A 17814-nucleotide genomic window follows, 5' to 3' on the forward strand; every position below is an offset into this window, starting at 1 on the left:
AGCGAGTGAGAAAAAGAGAGACCGCACACAGGATAAGAGAGTGGGAGGCACTTCCTGTGTATGAACATTTGTCTCATCAGGTTTGTGGTTTGTGTCTACTTTAAATCGTATGTTGATCTCTAAGCATTTGAATCTCTTGGTCCAAAGCAATACTTAATCATTTCAGGGACAGTGGTCACTACAGTGGACAGCTACTCAAATGTTGACATTTAAGACCTTTAATTATTAACAGGGCAAGTGACAATTTTTTGTCACTTACACAAACTTAAGTATCAACCTGTTTTTTATGCATACATAATTATATTACATTTATAAATTAATACAATGTTAATACAAAAAGTAATAAAATTATAATAAACAACAACAGAAATAAACACTGGTTACAGCTTCAAGTAACTCTGAAGTAATTTTTTTTCATAGGATTTCACTCATTGCAAGCCATTGATGATGGAAGATGTAGGCATAGACTTCACACTCAGCTGACAAGCCAGCTCCCACAGACATTGCATCACACATTCCTGTAGGGGGCTGACCCAGGCAGAACATTGAGTTGGCTTTCACTGTGATTAACTCAAACACACGCTGCGTTCTTACGCCTGATTTAGGTGGAAATAGGACGAAGGTTTTACTGCATACAAGCAGGCAGGAGTATCTCAAGAGTGATTATGTCGAGGATTCAAGGTAATTATTAGATCTAATAGCACCATGCATGCACTTTGAAACGTTGTTAAAAAAAAAAAAAAAAAAAAAATCAATGTATAAAATAGGGCTGTCAAAATTATCACGTTAACGGGCGGTAATTATTTTTTTTAATTAATCACGTTAAAATATTTGACGCAATTAACGCACAAATGCCCCGCTCAGACAGCTTTAAATGACAGTACAGTGAAATGCTTGTTAATTGTGTTTATGGAGTTTGCCGCCCTCTGCTGGCGCTTGGGTGCGACTGATTTTATAGGCTTCAGCACCCATGAGCATTGTGTAAGTAATTATTGACATCAACAATGGCGGGCTACTAGTTTATTTTTTGATTGAAAATTTTACAAATTTTATTAAAAGGAAAACATTAAGAGGGGTTTTAATATAAAGTTTCTATAACTTGTACTAACATTTTTCTTTTAAGTACTACAAGTCTTTCTATCCATGGATCGCTTTAACAGAATGTTAATAATGTTAATGCCATCTTGTTGATTTATTGTTATAATAAACAATTACAGTCCTTATGTACCGTATTTTGAATGTATATATCCATCTTGTGTCTTATCTTTCCATTCCTACAATAATTTACTGAAAAATATCGCATATTTTATAGATGGTTTGAATTGCGATCAATTGCGATTAATTACAATAAATTTTTAAGCTGTAATTAACTCGATTAAAAATTTTAATCGTTTGACAGCCCTAGTATAAAATTTTGTGTAACTTTGGCTTGAAATGTATTTACGTAAAATGAATCATAACTGCCTGTTTTTTGCTTTTAACCAAGATTGTAGACTGTTTTACGCTAATTTCTATAAAATTTTCGCGATTTAAGCATTTACAAGAAATTTCAATTTTAACAGCTCTTTGTTTCGCGTCGGCCACCATGTTGGATTACACAATACCGTAACTTTTGTCTGAAATATTTACGTAAAATTAACGATAACTGCCCGATAACCGTTACGATAACTGATAACGATAACTGTTTTTTGCTTTTAACCAAGAATCTAGAGTGTTTTACTTCATATCTTTAGAAATTCTGCGATTTAAGCATTTATTTACAAGAATTTTCAACATGAAAAGCTCTTTGTTTCGTGACTGCCGCCATGTTGGATTACACAATACTTGTGCTTGAAATATTCACGTAAAATGAACGATAACTGCTAATTTTTTGCTTTTAACCAAGAATCTAGACTGTTTTACGTTCATATCTTTAGAAATTGCGATTTAAGCATTTGTTTATAAGAATTTTCAACTTCAAAAGCTCTTTATTTTGTGACAGCCGCCATGTTGGATTGTGTATCTCTACACAATAGCGGAGTTCAACCTAACTAAGTTGTGATTGTATTTAGAAAAATGGCAAATTTTGCTTTTGTTGAGTAAAATTAAGATGACTGTGCATACTTTCCTCAAGTATTAAGTTTCTGATGTGAAAATTGAGTGAGATACTAGCTGTTGAAAGCTTGCACTGAATTAAAAAAATGATTAAGTTGCCCACTCTAAATTGTCCGTAGGTATGAGTGTGTGCGTGAATGGTTGTATGTCTTCTTGTGCCCTGCGATTGGCTGGCAACCAGTTCAGGGTGTCCCCTGCCTACTGCCCGTAGTTGGCTGGGATGGGCTCCAGCGCCTCCGCGACCCTCGTGAGGAGAAGCGGCATGGAAAATGAATGAATGAATGAATGACTGGATTAAGTTGCCATTTTGAGCAAAACTTATATGTTAAATACTACTATTGATCCTGAAAATATAGCTATCTCTGTGTTTGGTGATTTTTGTGCATCTAGCGTAAAATTTGAAAATTTTATAGCTAATTTACATTTTGTTATACTTGTATAAAAAAATAATTAATCGGGATTTTATTTGGGAACGACTTTTTTTTATATCGCTACTAAGGGTGTCAACAATAATCGATGCGGCGATGCATCCCGATGCGGGGCAGTGACGATTCGATTCGATGCGGGCAACACGCTGAATCGATTCAGCGCATTTTAAAATATATAAGTACGTTCAAAAATCTTCCCTGCGCAATTCCGGTGATGCAATGGATTTGGTTTCCCCATTTGTATTGTTATTCTCATGTTTACCTGTAGAGAGAGCTACTTTACATTCAAAGCAAGCCTGTAGAGGTTAGATCGGGCCTAAAAAATTCCAGCCCAACCCGACACGACCCACTGGTATTGAAGCCCGACCGGCCAGATCAATTAACTATAGATTTGCATGCCTAAGCCGAGTGATGTGGAGAAAAAAAAAAACGCAGCAGCAGCAGCAATTTATTTTCATTTCTTCAAGTTTTCTTACTGTTTAAATAGTCTACATATTTTTATAAGAGTTATAAAAGCCTTTACACAACGAAATAACGCTGGGAAAGTTTAAAATAAAAAAAAACACAGTTTTGCAGACACACAGAGAAGATTCAAAAGGATCACATTTGCCTTTGTGTGCATAAATAAAAGTGTCTTTCCTAACAAATTCTCAGTTGGCAGACAAAAAAACGCAAGTTTACTCAATATTTAAATAGTCTACATATTTTTAAGAGATTTATAAAAGCATTTACTCAACAAAATAACGCTGGGAAAGTTTAATATTTTTTTAAAAACATGGTTTTACAGACACACAGAGGAGAAGATTCGAATGGATCACATTTGCCTTTGTGTGCATAGATAAAAGTGTCTTTCATAACGAATTCTCAGTTGGCAGAAAAAAAAACGCAAGTTTACTCAATATTTAAATAGTCTACATATTTTTATGAGATTTATAGAAGCATTTACACAACGAAATAACGCTGGGAAAGTTTCATTTAAAAAAAAAAAAAAAACACGGTTTTACAGACACACAGAGAAGATTCAAAAGGATCACATTTGCCTTTGTGTGCATAAATAAAAGTGTCTTTCGTAACGAATTCTCAGTTGGCAGGAAAAAAACGTTTAAAAAAGTTTACTCAATATTTAAATAGTCTACATATTTTTATGAGAATTATAAAAGCATTCATACAATGAAATAACGGGAGGAGAAGAAGAAAAAGAGGGCTGCGCCACAGCCCTCTGCGCATTTTTTTTTTTTTTTTAATTTAAATAATTTATTAGTCCGGCATGGCGGCCCGACACGACCCACCGAAACGTGAATGCTTAACATTTCGGGTCGGGTCGGGTCGGGTTCGGGCACAAGATCTAACCTCTATGCAGGGGGGACGAGGAACCCAAATCCGCTTCCTTACCGGAGTAACGTCACAGACAAGCGCAGTTGTAATCGAGAGAGCAGAGAGATAGGACATAACATAACAATGGCTGAAACGGAGAAAGAGGGAGCGAGAAATATTATAGATATAAGATAGGCTAGGCCTACATTTTACTTTTGTTCTACATTGCAATTTAGTTGATGTTTTGTTTGCAACTGAACTGATCCCTGGATTGATATTGCGATAAAAATGTTGTTGCACTACAATATTTTCTTTGTCGTTTTCTTTAATATTTACTTGAATATTTTTATTGATGGGTCGTTGTGACTAAAATACAGTTACTGTTATTACTGATTTTGCACAGGAGTTCAGATGTCGCACTGTGTGAAAGGCTGCTACTGTGTGTAAAAAAAAAAAAAAAAAAAAAAAGAGAAAGCCCTGGTCTCATTCAAAGCACTAATTAAATGCTGTGATCTGATTTTTTTTTAAAGATATGCATGAAAGTATACTATTTTCATTTGACTTCAACCAGGAGTGACACAAGAGCCAATAAAAAGTTGTTTAATGTCTGTCCGCTTGTGTTGGCTCATGATTCATGAAAAATATGCTTTGCTTTAGAATTTTAATGCATCCCAGGCTTTAATGCATCGCAATGCATTGCCGAATCGAACTGAATCGAATCGTGACCCTCTGAATCGAATCGAATCGAATCGAATCGTGAGGGCGTTGTCGATGCACACCTTTAATCGCTACTCATATATGCTTAAGGGAGGTGTCTGTTTTGGTTTTGGGTCGCTCGCGGCTTTGATTTTGAAAATATTAGAATTTAACGTTTTTGAAAATAGGCCCCCTACAGATATGCCCCATGTCCCGTCAACTGATAGTGAAGTCGATGATGCAGGGGTGAAAGTGGGCCCATACAGCCCGGAACACCGTTTGGATATAAAACTCGGGCGTTGAACGGGGCACAACGGTGCTTTGATCCTGAAAATATGACGGCAACTGTCAAACCTCCGTGTTTAAAAAAAAAACTGACAGGCTGCACAAAACACGCATCTCCAAAAAGAAAATAAACTACTAAGTTCAGATATACATACACAAGTGTTAACAACAAAGTTTTTGTGTAGCGTCCTCCGTTTCCACCAATATTTATTATTTATTTATTCCACTGAGTTCACCCAGCATTTGTCTGACGCGTAGATGTAGCTAACCTCCCTCCCTGGCCTGGAATCCAGTTGTCCATTCAATTGGCTGACATACTGACATGAGATCAGCATGGATAATTAGCTCTGGTTGGTTCAAATTAGTTCAAAACCTCAATTGGTTTTCTGGGACAACAAAAAAGAACAAGCTCATTGAATTAATGCGTTCAAAAAGGGCAATGCTATAGAAAATTTATCATATCTTCAAGGGACAGGAAAGTTATTTTGTTTTATTTTATCTTCTCTCACGGGGAGGTTCAGAACATCTTCCATGTTAACCCTATATGTCTGAGTCCAGAGATAATGAACGGAAAATTCTGAATTTTAAAATTTGAAAGCTTTATGTGGTCCTTAAACATAATTTTAAAAAATTCAACATTTTTTTTTTTTAAATCAATTTGGATATACATTTTCTCTAATTTGTATCATAGATGATCCGTGCAGTTAGTTAGTTAGTTATTAGTTTCAGGGCTCCGGAGTGGCTAGGTTACTAAGCTAGTGCAAATCAATGTGCCCGTCCTAGTTTGCCAATGAAAAACAACATATGCACGCATGAAGATCACAGATGACCTATGCAATCAATAGTGTTGGCTATGTTTTCAGGATGAAGTTATTAAAACTTCCATCGCATGTCAATATCTGTAGTATGAACAGCAACATTTGTAATCCAGCAGCTCTGTAGGTAACAGGCTGCAGAGCGGAGTGATATTTTTCCAATGGTGTGTTTATGTTATAGCCAGAAGTAAGTATCCACAGTTTGTATTGTTCCATGTTCTTATGGAATTTGTGGAAACTCTCATTTGCCTTTTTTTCTGTCTGTTTCCACAGCCTCTAAATGCACGTTTCATTATCTTGCCGTTCTTCAGTCAAGACTCCGTAGATTGATGTTGCATTCAAGGAAGGTGGAGTAGGAGGAGGAGTTTTCCAACCTCCGACCGAATGCCACTCGAACTGGGGGGCCGTAGTCGCTAAGTCAGAAAAGAAAGTACCCCGGCTTCACGTGTTGCTTCAATCAGACGTCACTCAACAAAATGTGCTGCCCGTTGAAAAGCAGACCGTCAATAGTAAAACTAAAGAAGGCAGTTTACACTATGGTCTATTTACCATAGCCGTCGTTTTTCCTCCGCCATTTGATCGCTTACGAGAAGGCAGGTTTGCTGTCGGTCAACGTGTCTTTTGATGGCCAAAATAAAAAACTTTCTGAAATAAAAATAAATAAATAATAAAAATCTTTGAGGTCGCAACTGGTACCATCCGAGGGGGATAAGTCCAACTTCCTACCTTCCTCGAATGCAGCATGAGCACGAGTGGCCGAAGCACTCCTCTCTATTGTGGTTGCATTAAGCATCCCAAAAAATAGTCCGGCGGAAATAAAAGAATTCGGGCAGTGTGGTGTGACATTGTTTTCGCCAGATGGGCATTTTGAACAGCGATCTGCATTTTGAATTTATTTGACTATGTTGGATCTGTTAATATCGGTTTTAATTGGCATGCTAGGATGGGACCATTGAGTAGCGCTAACTTAGCCACTCCGGAGCCCTGAAATTAATGAATAACCAGAGGTTGGTAGGAACACATTACATGTACTCCGTTACATTTACTTGAGTAAAAATGTACTTCTAAGAGTAGTTTTACTAAGCCATATTTTTTACTTTTGCTTGAGTAGATTTGTGAAGACAAAATGCTACTCTGAGTTGTTAGTTTCCCTCTTTATTCTACTTTTTTTGTTGTTGTTGTTGCTCGCGATGCCAAGAGTAGCGCTACCAATTTCACCAATGAGACGTCGCAACAACAATCATATGACTTCATTACACCAATCAGACGCAAGATTGCCATTCTATGATCACGCCAGCCTGACGTCACGTGGCATCTTTAAAGCGCCGTAAAAAATGAATTATTTAACATAGAGCGCTGCCCTCAACATCACTAGAAAGCACACATTTAAACCTCTCTCCCAGTTTTTATGTGGCACCGATTGACCAAGGAAAACCGGAGATATGATCCATTCACCATTCTAACTAGGAACTATTTTCTCCGCTAGAGGGTATGCGTGCCCTTTGGATGAATAATGCTTAATTTCTGTCTCTGTTTCTCCTTTGCCGAAATTCAATGATTTTTTGGGGGGGTATTTCTTTGGCTTAATGTGGTTATGTAATGGGTTATTGTACAGTATCATTATAACAGAGGTTCATTTAGAGTAAATAATTTTGTGCTGAGAGAAAAAAAACATTGTTTAAAACCAAAACTCAAACAAAAATAAGCAGTTACTCACAATGTAAGTCATTACCAAGTATTCTTTTCACTGGATACCTCTTTACTTGTACTTGAGTACATTTTTTGGACGACTACTTTTACTTTTACTTGAGTAATATTATTTTGAAGTAATGCTACTTTTACTTGAGTAAAGGTTTTGGCTACTCGACCCACCTCTGCTCTTCTCACACTAACTTGAACACAGCACGTCCAAGAGGTGGTTATTGTTTGACCAACACAGGGCAAGATGTGCGGGTAAGCCAGAGATGGCCTGACAGAGTAGAGTACTAGTAATCAGTGTTTTTAATCTTACTTTAAAAAAAGTAATTAGTTACAGTTACAAATTACTTCACCTAAAAAAATAATCGCGTTAATAACTCAGTTACCTCATTGTAAGAGTAATTAGTTACTGACGTTACTATTTATGTTCTACACGTTATTACATTATACATTCATACATATCTTTCCCATCAAAGATATTTTTATTAACTGATAGAATTGAACGGATTTTGTAATTCCAAAAAACGTAGGTCACACTTTTTACATTAAAAAAAAAAATTGTAATCTTTATAAGTTTAACGGTATGCAAACTGAAACTTTCAAATGCTGTGAGAAAAAAGTTTTTTTGTTTTTCCTGTTCTACTGAAGCTGCACCGAACCGTGACCTCTGTACAGAGGTACGTACTGAACCGTGACTTGTGTGTATCGTCACACCGTTAATATATAGAGATATATTTTTCAACATGCAGGTGTGGCTCTGAATCTTTGTGCCTTGCCCTGTCTTTGCTCTATAACTCCTAGCAAAAAGTATGGAATCACCAGTCTCGGACGAGCACTCACTTAGACATTTTATCATGTAGAACAAACTCGGATAAAAAGCGTGAAAAAATAATGAATTAGTTCAAAAGTGGAACTCTTTAGCACTCAGAAACACTAAGAGAAATGAATAAAAAACAAGAGTCAAGAATCTGCATTGGACAAGGTGATGATGCTGGAACTTTTGTTTGGTGCTGTGCCAGTGAGATTTACAAAGCCTGAAGAAGACATTAAAATTCCCTCAGGCCTTGATGTTATGGGGCTGCATGTCAGGCAAAGGCACTGGGGAGATGGCTGTGTTTAAATCTTCAATAAATACACAAATTTACATTGAAATTTTAGACAGCTTTCTTATCCATTCAACTATTTTCTCCACTATAGAGCACGCGTGCCCTTTGGACGAATAATGCTTAATTTCTGTCTGTTTCTCTTTCACCAAAATTCAATGATTTTTTTGGGTATTTCTTTGGCTTAATGTGGTTATGTAATGGGTTATTGTACAGTGTCATTATAACAGCAGTTCGTGTAGAGTAGATTAGTTTGTGCTAAGAGAAAAAAAACATTGTTGAAAAACAAAAAATCAAACAAAAATAAGCAGTTACTCACAATGTTACTCATTACTTAAGTATTCTTTTCACTGGATACTTTTTTACTTGTACTTGAGTACATGTTTTGGATAACCATTTTTGCTATTACTTGAGTAATATTATTTTGAAGTAACGCTACTCTTACTTGACAAAAATTTTGGGCTACTCTACCCATCTCTGTAAATAACAAACAACCTGCACGGAATTTGTTGAAATCAATTCCACCAAGTAATTCAACCCCCGCCAACTTGAAGAATGTCAAACAGTATGTAAAAAATTCAGAACTTCCACTTTTAAATGTAATGCATGTGTAAAACCTGTTGTGTTTTATTTTGAATTATAGGTAAAACAGCCAAAAGCAGTTTTCTTTGCATTTCTGTAGTTTTAGGAGGTTTAATACTCACCCCCCACTCCAAAAAAATAAATATATAGATTTTTTAAAAAATGGGCTCCGGGGCGACCTTTATGTCAGAGAGTTCCTGCAAGACATTCTAGCCACTTTCACTCCTGGGTAGACGTCCAATTCATTTACACAGGAAGGACTGTGAATGCTTATGTTTCGGTTCCGTTGACAGCACCCGTCAATGGCAGCCAATGAGTTAAACAACTGCCCTTCAAAGGTTAAAAAAAGAACACACACACCAAGGTTGTAGGATGAAGGGGACCTGTTGGGGGGGGGGGGCGCTCACGGTTACCTCCTCATGGCAGGCCCAGCCATTCCTGCACCTTTTTCAACGCACCACACACATTATACTTCAAGGGGAAGCTCCAGCAAAGGGCAGTGGGACGGGCGGCTGGGTAGAAATTCCATGCAGCAGTCCCACTGCCCCAAGCCAAGCTCTCCTCTTTTAATACATACATTGCATTACCCTCCCCACACAATCCCATCACGGTGCTGGGTAATGGCTGCCAGTCAGCGACCTGGCAGCCACAGTAATAGGGAGGTAGGAGGGTTCCACACTTTTTCTCTATGGCGTGGCTCCCGGGGCGTGGCCTCCCCTCTGCCTGGGCTGCCGGCCGCGGGAGTAGGGGGAGATCGGGGCGCCGATCTCACATCGCCCCACGGCAGCTCCTTGGCATTCTACTGCTTCCGCCTTCCCCTCTCTTCTCTGACTAAATATCCGCCCTGCGCTCTGTCGCGGATCACTGGCTGGACACCGGTTTATCGGCTGGGTGTCGCCTACTCCGGCGGGGGACCCTGCCCTGCCCTGGGCTTGGTGGGCCATTGGGGGTCCCGTGGCGTGCTGTGCCGGTTGGGGGGCTGTGGCCCGTAGGGCGAGTGGGCTGACGTGGGTGGGGGTGGGGTTGGTGGTGCGTCCCCTCTTCCCAGCCCTGAAGGCCGGTTGATGGGGGCCCCCCTCATGGTGTCAAGCGGAAATACATCAAGCTGACAATAGTACCAACATATTCATAGTTAGTGTAGGTGTTCAATATATTTCTTGTTGTTGTTTGTGTTTTTCTTTCTTTTCTTGTGTTTCTTTTCCTTTCTTCTGTTCCCCCATACCCCCTTCCGGTTCGCTGCTTTGTCATAATAAACAAGGTATGTTGAATGATCACAATGGGAGTATGTCATAATCTCAATGTGAAACATTAAAACTGTTCAGACCAACCAGACACTTAGACTTCCATTCTCCGTGTCAAACAGCTGAACAGGACAGGTCAAAAAATAAAAATATTATAAAAAAGTTACCATTTATGCATGAAAGGTTTAATCTTCATATTTGTTGCAGTATACCAAAATAAATTAATAAACCAGAAAAAAGAAATTATTGAGCATTGCGACATCTGTCATGTCTCTGAAAGAGTTAACTGTTGGACTATTGCACTGATAGACGGCGAATAAGACATTCATTTGCCCCTGCCATTTAAAATGGATTGGACAAAGTGCCGTCAATGACAGCCAATGAGGTAAATAAGTGCCCTGTAATGGCTCTTTTTTAAAAATTTTAAATACATAATTCCTGCATGAAAAGGTTAAAAGTTTTAAGATGTTTTCACATACAGTACAGTCAACCAATTGTTGTTATTTGTGTTTGTCTGACAACATTGTGGTTTGTTTTTGAAATCACCAATCCGTGCTAAACGTGAAAAAGGAAGTAGATGGTAATTATTTTGAAGCCACACACGAATGCAAAATGCAGAGCTTCCTTATTTGAAAACAGCCAATAAACTCTTGGTAAAAGATTAAATCTGGTGATTACAACAACAAGACAATACAAAAGCAAGTCTTCGTTGTGCAGTACACAATCTAAAATATCATGACTGTGCCATTTTTTGTGTTTGTAATCTTTGAACTTGGTTAAAAAAAAAAAAAAAAAAAAAAAAAAAAAACCTGCACTTATGATATTTGATGTAGTTTACCACAAATAAAATGATCAGTCATAAGGTTTTATTACTTGCAGACATTTGTCATTTGTGAGTTTGCACAAAGTTCGGGTTTGTACCTATAAATATTTTATGTCAGTTATTTGTACTGAAAAGCACTCCATATAAGTAAGTGATGTACAAAAACACTCCCTTACGTCATAATATTATAATGTCTCAGCAAATACAAATACAGTACTTTGTACTGTATTGATAAGATGGAGTCCATAGGTTCGCTCTCTCTGATGCTTTATATTTTTTCCAGACATGCAGCTTTTGTACCTTATTACACATTTATGACCTTTTCATCTTTTAGGTATTAACTGATCTGTGAAAAACGTTTTTTTTTTTTCTGCAATATTTAGTTGTAATATTGTTATATAACATACACTATAAGAACTGCAGTAATAGTACTCATAGTGCCACGCTGATCTTTAATCTGAAAAGTGTTGAGACTTCGAGTTAAGTGCTTTAATCGTTGAGCTAAAGCAGAAATACTATGTTTTGTTTACTACTTCTTTTGTAAGCTACTCCAGAGTTCAATTTATCAAAAATAATAAATTGATCACATTACTGTTCTCTTCATTAAAAAAGAAATTCAATTCAGCCATCAGCTGCGACTCATAATACTGCTCGGAAGTGCATAATGGCTATGATTTTCTCGTGGCACCACTCTAAAGACACATCGCATTTGTTTAGTGAAAGCAGTTACCACATACTGGCGTGTACCCTAAAAATGTATGAATAACACTAATAAGGCTCATTTCGTGCTTTAGTGCTCCCTCTCCTTGTAGCCAGAAGAAACCTGGCACTCTTAAATGAAAATAAACTGCCACCCATAATCTGCTCTTTGGCACCAGACTTAACATCGTTCTTGAAAATGTTCCCAAAGCCAAAATACAGTACATTCAGTGCACGTCAGACAAAATGTGAACTACTTTATTAACTTTTGTTGAAGGCCTTTTCACACTAGCGACAGCCCAGTGTGAAGGGCGGTCCACGGCAAGCGCAAAACGGGAGGAGCCAAGTAGCCTGACGTAGACGCTGTCAGGAAGTCAAAAGGAACAAGCATATTTACTATTGTCCCAAGCACCAATACGTTTATTTTTCATTATTGCATTATTTTTTTCATAAGAAAAAAGCGAGTTTTCCTATTTCAAGAAGTAAGGGGCTTTATGATATCCATGTAAAAAGTTTTATTAGTTTCGTTAAGAAGGTAAGTAGTTTTGTTGTTGTTTGTGAAATACATTTCCACACAAATCGTGGTACCATTGAGCTTAACAAGAAGAGGTATGAGACTCATTTTTCGAGTGTCCCAGCGCACGAGAAACGCGTTTTATCAAGGCGCAAATTCAGTCAAACTTGCCATTCCTCCCAAATCGAAGTCCCCTCCCGCATACACAATGGATGGGTTGCCGCTGAACCCTTCACACAAGGCTACCACTAGTTTGAAACAGCCTTGGGGTTGGTGGTGCGTCCCCTCTTCCCGTCCCTGAAGGCCAGTTGATGGAGGCGCGGGTGTCCCGGGGGAACCACCCTGGATCCCGGGGGGTGACGATGGCCCCTTTGCTGGGTTGCGGGAGGAGGGACTGTCTGCGCTGGCTCCCCCCAACCGCCTGCCCACCCTCGCTCCAAGGGCTGGCTGGGTAGGGCCGTGGCACAGGGGTGTCTCCGTTCCTCTGCGTGGCTGTCGCGGGTTTGGTGGGGCTCGCGCGCGGCTGGATGTGATTGGGCGCGCTCGGGTGGGGGGCCCTGGTACCGAGATTGGCGTTGCGGCAGTGTAGGGTCGGTTGCCAACGGGCTTACACTCACAAGAGATTCACACGATTACTGGTTTCTAGATCACAGAGCTGATTTGTGTACACTCCCCCCCCCCCAATCACTTATCATATAGACCCCTCCCCATTCTTTCCCTGGTCAAACGGCCCCCCCACATGGTGTCAACCGGAAATACATCTAGCTGACGATAGCACCAACATATTAATAGTTAGTGTAGGAGTTCAATGTATTTCTTGTTGTTGTTTGTGTTTGTTTTCTTTCTTTTCTTGTGTTTCTTTTCTTTTCTTCTGTTCCCCCATAACCCGTTCCTGTTTGCTGCTCTGTCATAGTAAATGAGGTACGTTGAATGATCACAGCCTTTAAAAATAGTATACTAGTATATATAGAACAACACTGCCTAAGAAGCTGTTGCGCCAACATTTTGAATTTTTTTTTTTCTTGAGGGACAGTGGTCACCACAATGGACAGCTCAAAAGTTGACACTTTAGACCTTTGTCTCTTTATGGGGTAAGTAATATTATAAATCCTTAATACAGTGGGGAGAACAAGTATTTGATACACTGCCGATTTTGCTGGTTTTCCCACTTGCAAAGCATGTAGAGGTCTGTAATTTGTATCATAAGTTCTCTTCAACTGTGAAGGACGGAATCTAATACAAAAAAACAGAAAATCACACTGTATGATTTTTAAATAATAAATTTGCATTTAACTGCATGAAATAAGTATTTAACACAACACAAAAATCGAACTTAATATTTGGTACAGAAACCTTTGTTTGCTATTACAGATACCAAACGTTTCCTTTAGTCCTTGACAAGGTTTGCACACATTGCAGCAGGGATTTTGGCCCACTCCTCCATGCAGATCTTTTCCAGAGCCTTCAGGTTTCGGGGCTGCTGCCAGGCAACACGGACTTTCAGCTCTCTCCATAGATTTTCTATCGGGTTCAGATCTGGTGACTGGCTAGGCCACTCCAGGACCTTAAGATGCTTCTTACGGAGCCACTCTTTAGTTGCCTTGGCTGTGTGCTTTGGGTCGTTGTCATGCTGGAAGACCCAGCCACGACCCATCTTCAGGGCTCTCACTGAAGGAAGGAGGTTGTCAGCCAAGGTCTGGCGATACATAGCCCCATCCATCCTCCCCTCAATACGGTGCAGTCGTCCTGTACCCTTGGCAGAGAAGCAGTCCCAAAAAATGATGTTTCCTCCTCCATGTTTCACGGTTGGGATGGTGTTCTTGGGTTTGTACTCATCCTTCTTTTTCCTCCAAACACGACGAGCCGAGTTTAGACCAAAAAGTTCCATTTTGGTCTCATCCGACCACATGAACTTCTCCCATTGCTCCTCTGGATCATCCAGATGGTCAGTGGCAAACTTCAGACATGTCTGGACATGCACTGGCTTCAGCAGCGGGACCTTGCGTGCGCTGTAGGATTTTAATCCATGACAGTGTAATGTGTTTCCGATGGTTTTCTTCGAGACTGTGGTTCCAGCTCTCTTCAGGTCATTGACCAGATCCTGCTGTGTAGTTCTAGGCTGATCCCTCACCTTCCTCATGATCAGTGATGCCCCACGAGGTGAGATCTTGCATGGAGCCCCAGAATGAGGCAGATTGACCGTCAACTTGAACTTCTTCCATTTTTTTTAATAAACGCTCCAGCAGTTGTTACCTTCTCACCAAGATGCTTGCTTATTTTCCTGTAGCCCATCCCAGCCTTGTGCAGGTCTATTATTTTATCCCTGTTGTCCTTACACAGCTCCTTGGTCTTGGCCATTGTGGAGACGTGGGAGTTTGTTTGTTTGAGCATGTGAACAGGTGTCTTTTATACAGGTAACAAGTTCAAACAGGTGCAGTTACTTCCGGTAATGAGTGGAGAACAGGAGGGGTTCTTAAAAAAGAACTAGAGCCAAAATATTTACTAGTTGGTAATGTATCAAATACTTATTTCATGCAGTTAAATACAAATTTATTTTTTACAAATTATACAATTTGATTTTCTGGATTTTTGTATTAGATTCCGTCCCTCACAGTTGAAGAGAACTTATGATACAAATTACATGGCTTGCAAGTGGGAAAACCAGCAAAATCGGCAGTGTATCAAATACTTGTTCTCCCCACTGTACATCCATCCATTATCTATCACCTAATTGGGGGTCGGGTCGCGGGGGCAGCAGCTTTAGCAGGGAAGCCCAAATTTCCCTCTGCCCACCCACTTCAACCAGCTCCTCTAGCAGGATCCCAAGGCGTTCCTTAGCCAGCTGAGAGACATAATCTCTCCAGCATGTCCTGGGTTGTCCCTGGGGCCTCACGTCAGAGGAACATGCCCGTAACACCTCTACAGGGAGGCATCCAGGAAGCATCCAAACCAGATGCCCGAGCCACCTCAGCTGGTTTCTTTCAACGCGGAGGAGTAGTGACTCGACCCTGAGTCCCTCCCAGATGACCGAGCTTCTCACCCTATCGCTAAGGGAGAGCCAAGACACCCTGCGGAAGATTTTCATCTTTCGGTCGCGACTCACAGCTCATGAATCCTTAATACATATAGTATATATACATGGTGAAAAACACAGACAAGGCTGAAAAAGCAGATTCTGCTCTTGCACCCCTCTTTAAAATAGGGCAGGCAAGCAGGCAGGCAGGCATATGTGTGACAAAATCAGACAACTTGCACTTCATTCAACCGAATTGTAGTAGCGCACTAACATGCCCCCCTCACATCCTCGGTAACGGTAACGCTGTTGCAAAGATAGGAAAAGTAATAGTGATGTGCGCCATACACTGTGGTCTGAAAAGTATGGTGTTTAGGTCATTGCATGCCATTGATGGCAGTAGACGTCCAATTCATTTAAAGTGGGAAGGCAGGCTGTCATTGCTCATGTGTCAGTGCCATCCATTTTTACGGTGTTTGTTCATTCAACCCTGCCAGTTAAAATGGATTTTACTTCAATGTCAGCCAATGAGTTCAATGAGTGTCTAATGAGGGTTTTACAAAATCGTAATTTGTGCTCGAAAGGGTTAAAATGGCACCGTTACTCGTTTAGTCTAACTGGTTGAGGCAAATGTCCTCCATACACTGAGGTACTGTTTATGCTCTCCTTTCCCAATGCAATTGCTCATGCTGGGCCCTCTTAAAGCCATAAGAAAAGTACATAGGGCATCTTTAAATGTGATACAGTATATGCTACGTAAAATAGAATGAATTGTGCTGAATATTTTATAATGGCAGAGAGCCAGCAATGTGTCTGCTACACTGTCAGTGAGTGAGATGTAACGTTTGTATGCATGTGTGAATCCAGCAGCAGGCACAGGTTGAGTGGACTAATGGTTGATCTCAGCTTGCGTCATTTTCAAAGCCAAATTCACTCTTGCATGAAGACCCCTGGAGTTGTTGAGAAAGTGCTCTTTAAATATTTGAAGGGACATTCTCAAGATCAGAAGGCAATGCAACAAATTCTCACGAGCATTTGCGCCAGATAATAAATTGTCGTTCGTCCAGCTTCAGACAACACATCCAAAAACCATGCTGATTCCTGTAGCAACACAATTGACTTACAAGGTGGACATAACCCATGTATCACTTTAAACAATATGACAAATTTGACATTTCAACAACCGTCCTGTTTAGGCCTGTCCCAAACGACAATTTTTCTCCTGATTAGTCAGCAGACTTTTTTTTAATGATTAGTCGACTCATCTAATAATTTTTATTTATTTATGTATTTATTTATTTATTTTTAAACTAATCTAGCAATTCCGTTTTTGTCGACACTTATTAATTGACAAAAACATTTTGGAACACTTAAATTCTTTATTAAAGTACAAATAATTACGTAAATAACAATAATAAATCACAAATAAACAATGAGGTTGAATGCTGATAACATTAACTAGCGCAAAAGAATGAAATGTAATCAGATTCAGAACACTCGACTTCGCCTTTCATACAAGATTCAAAACAATTCTTAAAAAAATACCTAGCATTGATATTATAGTATACTACTATATATAATATTATTATAATATTTATTCATTGCCAATCAGATTTTTCATAAAGGGTGTCATTTTAAAGCTATTCTTATTCGTGTAGAATCTGAATTCTGAAGTATGTGGGATTAACTCCAGAAATCGTTATTTATATGTTGAACATGACGTGCTTTTATTTTTTAAATGCTCACTGGAAGTACGTTCGCTAAACCGCTAACCATAAGCTTTAAACCCCGCAAAAAAGTGCACTTTTCGTCATTGCATGTGGTGTCAGTAATAGATTTTATTCATTTTTTCGTTTGCAAATGCTGTTAACCAGTGATTTTTCATGTTTGAAGTTTCACCTATTAACCGCAAGTTTTCGTTTTGGAGAAGACTGCCAAAGCTAAAGTGGTTTGTGGGTTGTCTTTTTTCCCCATTATCCTCAATGTAGCAATGCTAACGTTTACAGTGTTTAATATAGATGTGTTTCCTTATTTTGTATGTCTGAACTTTAATTCTACGGTGTGTTGATGACCAATAAACACCTGTGAAAGGAACTGGAGTCTCAAATGCCATCGACACGCATGTGTACATGCACGCACAAATGTATGCATGCACGGGGCAATAAAACGCAGCCGTGAAAATTATCACCCTTATTTTTATTTACCGTGCGATAAATGGACTTATTGCATATTGCGACAGGCTTAGCGACTTCAGTTAAAAAATTTCATTAGTTAGTTAGATGGACTTACGATCTGCCAGCTTATTGTCTCCTGTCGTCTTCCAAAATTACAACTGGGTGATGGCGCTTCAGGTGTTCATTCACGGCTGACGTGCATTGCATTGAAGAGACCGCACACAACAGTGTACCCTCATTTGTTTCGTTGAAATAAGTCAACAATTTGTCTACTTTGGTGTTCTTTTTGGGGCTTTGTGCTGCTTTCTCTGCTTACATACAGAGCATCTGCCATT

The sequence above is a fragment of the Corythoichthys intestinalis genome, chromosome 16 (assembly GCF_030265065.1).
Source record: "Corythoichthys intestinalis isolate RoL2023-P3 chromosome 16, ASM3026506v1, whole genome shotgun sequence".
NCBI lineage: Eukaryota > Metazoa > Chordata > Actinopteri > Syngnathiformes > Syngnathidae > Corythoichthys > Corythoichthys intestinalis.